The sequence below is a fragment of the Myotis myotis genome, unplaced genomic scaffold (genome assembly GCF_014108235.1).
Source record: "Myotis myotis isolate mMyoMyo1 unplaced genomic scaffold, mMyoMyo1.p scaffold_m19_p_11, whole genome shotgun sequence".
In the NCBI taxonomy this organism is placed as follows: domain Eukaryota; kingdom Metazoa; phylum Chordata; class Mammalia; order Chiroptera; family Vespertilionidae; genus Myotis; species Myotis myotis.
In genome coordinates this window covers 74916512-74925104 of record NW_023416315.1, presented here as the reverse complement: position 1 = coordinate 74925104, position 8593 = coordinate 74916512, and positions in this window count along the sequence as shown.

The following is an 8593-nucleotide window of genomic DNA, read 5'->3' as shown; positions in this document are numbered from 1 at the left end:
TCCATATCATTATATATATAATATCACACACACACACACACACACACACACACACACACACACACACACGTATATATATATATACATATATATATATACACATACTGAGTGGCCAGATTATTTTGACCACCTGACGTTTATAGGCAAATTAGCTATAATTTCGTGCTGAAGTTGCTAGAGGGCCAGACCATTATAAACAGGGAAGCAGGTTGTTTACCACAACAGTAGAAGTGACTTTTTTCTGAAGATATGGGTAAACAATGGGATTTAACAGCCTTTGAACGTGGGATGATTGTTGGCCCTCAGAGCCATGGAGCGAGTATCAGCAAAACAGCCGAAGGCCTGTTCGAACACCTTTGCTGTCTGCAGTTACGAAGATAAAACGTCTCCAATTCGCATAGGAACACAAGGATTAGACAGGTGAGCATTGGAAAAAAGTCATGTGGTCCGATGAATCACATTTCCAGTTGCATCATGCAGATGGCAGAGTGAGAATTTGGTGGAAACGGCATGAAAGCATGCACCCTACATGCATGAGCACAACCCTTCAAGCTGGTGGGGGCAGTGTTATGGTTTGAGGCATGTTTTCCTGGCATGATTTGGGCCCTTTAATTCATGTGGAACATGTCTGAATAGTACAACATACCTAAGTATCATTGATTATCAAGTTCATCCTATCATGTTGATGGTGTACCCCAATGTCTTGTTGGAGATGGCTTCTTCCAACAAGACAATGCGCCATGCCACGGTGCTCGTATTGTGCAGGAGTGGTTTCAAGAACATGAGGGAGACTTTACCTTGCTTAGGTGGCCCCCACAATCACCAGATCTCAATCCAAGTGAGCATTTGTGGGACGAAGTTAAAAGGGCCATCAGGCAGCTGGTTCCACAACCATCAAATCTCACAGAACTGGACAGTGCTATTCATCAAGCATGGTGTTAGATTCCTCGCATCACCTTTCAACATCTCGTGGAGTCAATGCCAAGAATCGCCGCAGTATTGAAGGCACAAGGTGGCCCAATGAAGTACTGATGGGGTGGTCATAATAATCTGGCCACTCAGTGTATGCATATATATGACATAGTATGGTGACATAGTATATATACTTATATGTATACTTAATTATAGTACGGGGAAAAATCTGGTTCAGAATTGTTGCTGTCAAGTAGATAAAATATTGTTTTTAGTGTACAGATAAGACAGCTGAGATCAAGAGACTTTATGAAATTTTCCCAATATTGTAGTTAAATTGTTGCTGGAAGTGTATAAAATACTTAAATGTAAGTCATAAAACCATAAAAATCCTGGAAGAAAACATAGGCAATAAAAATCTCAGACATCTCTTGCAGCAATATCTTTGCCAATATATCTCCTAGGGCAAGGGAAACTTGTGAAAAGATAAATAAATGGGAGCACATCAAGCTAAAAAGCGTCTGAACAGCTAAAGAAACCACTGACAAAATGAAGAGAACCCACTGTATGGGAGGACATATTCAATGACACATATGATAAGGGGTTAATTTTCAAAATATATAAAGAAATGATATAACTCAACACCAGAAAGACAATCAAATTAAAAACGGGCAAAGCACCTGAATAGACATTTCTCCAATAGATATATGAAAAAATGCTCAAGATCACTAATCATCAGAGAGATGCAAATAAAAATTACAATGAGGTATCAGCTCACATCAGCCATAACAGATCCTATCAATAAATCAACAAACAACAAGTGCTATCAAGGACATGGGGGAAAGAAAGCCTTGTGCACTGTTGGTGGGAACACAGACTGGCGTAGCCACTGTTAACAGTATGAAGCCTCCTCAAAAAAATTAAAAATGGAGCCACCTTTTGACCCAGCAATCCCTCTTCTGGGAATATATCCTAAGAATCCCAAAACACCAATCAGAAAGAATATATGCACCCCTGTGTTCTTAGTAGCATCCTATATAATAAAGAGCTAATATGCAAATGGTCATCATGGCTCTGTGCTCTTGCGTCCTCACACTGGGGCCGGGGGACCTGAGGCTGCACCCCTTGCCTGGCGGAGCTTGACGGGGGTGGGGCCAGCCAGGTCTGGGTCTCATGCAATTTCGAGGGGTGCGCGGGTGGGCGGGGACTTGACTCTGGGTTCCATGGCGTGCCCTAGACTCTGACAGGAATGAGATTTTCATATACATTTTACTAATTTTCTTTCATCTCTGATACTTATATTATAGAGAAAGGGCAAATAGCAATATTAAAATATTTCCTCTAATTAATTCCCTTTTAATGTGCATGAATTTTGTGCACTGGGCCACTAGTCTATATATAAAAGCCTAAGCGACCATAGCCCAAAGAGCCTATCAGGGGTGGGGCTGGTTGGCCAACCTCCCACGTCCCCTCTCCCCTCCTGGCCCAGCCTGATGGGCCTGCATTGGGGTGGTCCGACTGGACCCCACCCATGCACAAATTCATGCACCATACCTCTAAAGGGGACATCTGTAATACTTTCAACAATAAAGATAAATTTAAAAAATAAAAATTTTAAAAAGTCAAACTGTAGACTATGGTAAAAAAATAAAGTACAAATTGATAGTTATAAAATAGTCATGGGCATATAAAGTATGGCATAGGGCAGTGATGGCGAACCTGTTGAGCTCGGCATGTCAGCATTTTGAAAAACCCTAACTTAACTCTGGTGCTGTGTCACATATAGAAATTTTTCGATATTTGTAACCATAGTAAAACAAAGACATATTTTTCATATTTATTTTATATATTTAAATGCCATTTAACAAAGAGAAATCAACCAAAAAAAATGAGTTTGCGTGTCACCTCTGACACACGTGTCATAGGTTCACCATCACTAGCATAGGGAATATATTAAATAATATTGTAATAACACTATATGGTGTCAGATGTGTATTAGATTTATCAGGATGATCACTTTGTGTGCTATATAAGTGTCTAATTTTACGTTGTATACCTGAAATTAATATAATATTTTTATTCACTGTAACTGAAAAATGAAAAATATTAAAATAAATAAATAAATTGTTGCGGAAATTCATGCTCTTCAATTCAAGTCCTCCAATTTATAATGACATAAACAAAACTACTTAACATTAAGCATAATTGCAACTCATAGCAATTAATCTACTAAAATGAATTATTTTGTTTATAAATGTTTACAGAATTTTTGGCACCGGTATTAGCCGGAGGTTTATATTTCATAATTTGGAGGGGTATTTATTCTTCAAAGTATAGGTGCTATAATTTTTGGTTTCTCACGGAATATTTATTAATACTAATGCCAATAAAAATCATGCCACAGTGATTATGCTATTCAGTCATTAATGCCCTGAAAGTAGAAGTTTGCAAATTGGTACTCGGTCATTCCAAATTTTATCACCTGTGTGTAACAAATCACTTCAGGAATCAGGCTAGGCACAATTGTCAAGGCTTTCTGAAGATTTTCTGCCTGGTAGCACTCATAGTCAATTTGTTGCCAAATCTTGCAGAGCTATTTCCATAATATGTCTCACATATATTTCTCTGACCCTTTAGTGTATCATCATTGCCACCACCAGAGGTGGGTCTTCCTTACCTCTTATTTAGAGAGCTGCGTTAGTCATTGGTTGCTTTGCTGTCATTCTACCTGTACTCCAAACTGTCCTGTAAAGTTGCCAGATCAACCCTCTCCAAGCATGGCTTTGCTTCTTTACTGGCTCCTAAATGAAATCCGTGCTCTGGGCATGCTCTCGCACAACTGTGTGCGCACACAGAGAATGATCACAGCCACACATGTATACACACAGCCATTCTCAGCCTTAATTCAGAGTAGAATCTTCAGTGGAACTTCACACATACTGATTCCGAGAAGCTGCCGAGGAGTGTGGGCTGGGCATCGGGATTTTATCACGCTCCTCAGGGCTTCCTGCGATCAGGGCTGAAAACCACTTTTATTTATGTCTAACATTAAACGAGGTGACTTGTTGTGAGAGTTAGCGAACGAGTGCTCACTTCTGGATTTTGCCTCGAAGATCTTCTACATAGCAAGTACCATTCCATTAAATCTCATTCCCTCATGTGTAACTGCAACAGTAAGGCATAGGGGCAAGTCAATATATTTAACTAATATTAACATAGCACTTCGCTGCATTCAGCTCTATATCTGAAGCTGAAAATTTAGCATTGAACAAGAAAAACAAAGTCTCTGTTCTAATTGTAGGAGACAATAAATAAGTTAAGAAATAAAATAATTACAAATTACCATAGAAACTATGAACGAAATAATGAGAAAAATAACTTGGTGTGGAGGATGAGCACTACAGTAAAGAGAATAGTCAGAAGTCATAATTCGTATATTTTAGGTTCTCCTGATCTCAATTTTGCAAAAACAACAACAAGTAGACCGCACCAACAGAAAGAAAGCATAGATTCCTTAGGGCTTCATATTCAATGTATAACATCTCATAGACTGAAAACTCTTGTTTGGCAGTATTAAGCAAGAGAGTCTGCGTCATTGTTTCCCCCACTTTTATAAACCTCAGTCAGACACAATCTACCCTTTTAGACTACTTGAAAGTAACAGAAAGATTGATTTAGGATGATTAAACTCAGAATAAACCATTAAATAAAGAACAATGAGTTCTGTACAATGAGGCTGTAGTACCAACATCCAATTTTCTCTCCTGGAGACTGAGGAAAGTGAGCCCATTGTTCCTGGAGCACAGCCTCTGGGCAAATAGGATTTCTCAATCTTATAACTTGTCCAGATACTGGTAGTCTCTGGTTGTTTGTCCAAACGCACAGTGTTAACATGCCACTTTCTTCTGCTAGGGCCATCTTTGGTCTCTTATGGTGGGAATTCTCGGGATCCCACCCTAAAGTTGAGAGAGGCAATACGGGCACACTTCCTAGTATTAGGGTGTCTTTGACTTTATAAGTTATTCATGAATTTAAAAATCTTTTTTTTTTTAGCAAGTCCAAATGAAATATGATGAGAAATGTGAGCCACGATTCTAAGCCAAGCAAGTATGGTACCATGGGTTGGCTACCATCTGGGAGAATCCCACAAGGCAAGGAGGGGCAAGTAGATTATTGAAGCTGAAAGTGGATGTGCTTCTGCAAGTCTAAGGAAATACTTATGCAGTGAACACCTATACATTTATCCAAAGTGGTCCAATTTTGCTGTAGTTTTCCCATTTACTATAAGCCCCCCAATTTTTTTGATGCCATTATTAAAAATATTTGATTTTCTCAGAGCTCTTGAAAAATTCTCTTGGGGTAATTTTTGTTTGTCCTTGTAAATGACTATCCTATATTTTTAGTCACAATAATATTAATAATTATAGTAATAATTATTATAAAACTATAACATTTATAGAAGACTTGTCACCTGTAAGGCATTGTGCTAAAATCTTAATCTTTTGGCTTCTAGTCAGCCTCTCCCTAATCTGAAGGCTACACCTAAGCTATGACTTTATAAAGACTCTTTTCAGCCAATTGTGTTGTCAGAGAAAGAATATCTAGAAAGAGTAGATTCATTCTCTGATGTATTCTCTCTATATGATTTTGGAAGACTAATAGCCTTTCTACTCTTAGTGTTTTGTCTCAAGAATTTCATGTAGAGAGGCAATGCTGCATGCTTTATGAGGGTTACACAGCCTCAGTGTAGTCAAGCATTATGGACAAGAAAACAGCAGGCCTAGCCTGATTGGTTCAGCTACAATCAAGCCAGGTAGCAGGATCGGGGACTGGCACTGAGGGGATAAGGCAGCAGAGTGATGAGGTCTGTGAAATCAGAAGACAGTGCTTTAAGTAATTGTCCAGAGAGTACACAGAGCATGTGTAGCCTTCTGACTTGGAGCAGGAAGTGGTCTCCACCTACCTGATCAGTCCCCCAGAAATTATTGTATTCTCATTGCACCTGCCTATTTTCGGGGGTCACCTTGTCCAGCTAGAGAGGACTAAAAAGATCTGAACCACTGGGGGATTGAGCACCAGTCCCTTGATCCTCTCATCTCTGCCACCGTCCTCCACAGTCTGGGGAGCAGCCTAATTACAGAAACCCTAACACCTGCTTGCCTTTTGGATTCAGCAGATGGACGTCCTTTCAAGTGCACAGGCTTCAACACGTAAAGCACACACAGATTAGCTTATATAATAAAAGGCTAATATGCAAATCTACTGAACAGTGGAACGACCGGTTGCTATGACATGCACTGACCACCAGGGGGCAGATGCTTAATGCAGTAGCTGCCCCCTGGTGGCCAGTGCGCTCCCACAGGGAGAACGCAGCTCAGCCAGAAGCCAGGCTCACAGCTGGCAAGTGCAGTGGTGTTGGTGGAAGCCTCTCCCGCCTCCATGGCAGCGCTAAGAATGTCCAACTGCCCCCGAGGGCTTCTGGACTTCAAGAGGGTGCAGGCTGTTCTGAGGAATGCCCCTGAGTGCACAAATTTCGTGCACCAGGCCTCTAGTACATTATAACTACATGGGAGAGCCAATATGAGAGAAAGGCAGAGGACATGGGTAGGCAGCATACTAAAAAGAAAACGCAAAACAGAAGCATTGTTACAAAGACTTTAGACATATTAACTTACTCAATCCTCTTAATAAGCGTTTGAAGAAGGTTCTACCATTACTCCTATTTTACAATTGCAGAAACTGAGTCAAGGAGAGATGCAGCAACCACTCAAGGCCACACAGTCACTCAGGGCATAAGCAGGACTTGAATTTAGGAACTCTGACGCTGTAGGCTGGGTTGGTAACCCCTGCATTCTACAGAAAGTTGTATTTGAAAATAACAAGTCTTGCCCATGTTTGTTTTATGTAGTGTTTCATCAGGTGGATGAGGTGAGGGCTGCCAGGGCCTGCCACTTAGACACAAGATTAATGTGTTCAAGCATCATCAGGGTCAACTGTTATGCTGTTTTGTGGGTTCATGTTGGTTGTTCTCCAGTCAGAGACTGTATTAGGAAGTGAAAGGGTTTTGATCTTACCTCTTCCTCATTTACTCACAGGCAATGCCAGATGTGTCCCAACTGGCTTACTTCTTGACTATAATCTAATAAACACAGCTATAAGCTTACATTAATTTTATCCAGAGGATTGAAATGTGGTTACATAGACTTGTGGGATACAAAGATATAATATGATCTGGTGATGTTTGGCAGTGTAATTTTAAGAAAATGCTAAAAACATTTAGTGAGAAATATGTTAGGTTATTTAGAAAGCATATGCCTACAAGACAATTTGTTCTGTTGTTTCCATTAAAAAATATGTTGTGTTAGACACAAAGGGTATCATTGTTAGTTAAATGCCTGAGTAAAAAAATTATGAACTGCTTCATTCCATTGTATCTCATCATAGCCACCTAGCCAAGAATGGCTACTCTTAATATTAAGCAATTTATTATTTTCTAAAGAGTAGCAAGCACATATAAGTTAAATAAACGCCATCAAAAACACAAGGGAAGATATAACAGTGTGGAACTCTAGTGTATAAGTTGGATATTAAGTTGTTTAACATACGTCTACATAAATAATTTACAATCGATTCACTGTTCATCCTTATTTGAATGTTAAAACTTTATATATGTTTTTAAACCCATTAGTCTCACTTTGTAATCTATTTATTGTGCCAAAAGGCCCCTCAATTCTGATTATAAATAATATCACCTCTAGAGTGGTTTCAAAATCATTCATTTAGGATGCTACTTTTCTATGCATCTGTCATAAAAAACTGTTATTCTTCCATTTGAATATTGTAAAAACTCTCTCTATTGATATTGTGTCACATGATAATTGGAAAATGTTTATCAAGGAAAAGCTGAGTTGATGTAAATAAAAAACTCACTTATGAAGTACTAAATCCATTCTATATAGGCACTGTGTTTCAATGTTCATGCCTTTGTTCAATTGGTTTTACCTTAACTCAAACATTAGTACATAAGTAAGTAAGAAACATATGGTATCCAAGTCAAGAAGTGAGAAAGACATAAACAAATTAAAAATAAACAAAGCAAGTGGGAAGATTATTGGGGTTAAGGTAAAAATTCATATTTTATAGAACAGTAAGATTGTCAAGTAAATCCAAGTACTTATTCTTTGAAAAAATAATAATATAGACAAACCATCAATATAATTTTATAAAAAATTAAAACACACACACAGACAATGACAAAGAGAACTTTTGCAACTTATCTTCTCCTGGTATTGGCCCTAATTTTCACTTAATGAGCGACTATCAAAATCTAGTAATTTCATATTGTATGACCACAGGACTGACACTGGCCCCAAGAGATTGATTCAGGATATTTGCTGTAGCAAAAGTTCTTGCTCTTTTCAGCTTTATTTTAAACTGGAAATGTCTGTTCTTGAGAGATAGTGGCTACTATCTTGAGACATAAGGAAGAATCTATTTGAGACTATAGTTAGAGCAGAGACAGTGGATATGACAGAGGAAAACATTTTTTGAAAAATATTTTGAGCCTCTGTATTTAGTAATGCCTGGAGTGAGATCTGATTTTAATTCAATGCAAATCATTGAAATGCCACTTTTGCTTAAGCTGATTTGAGTTCAGTTTTCTGTCACTTGAAACAAAAAG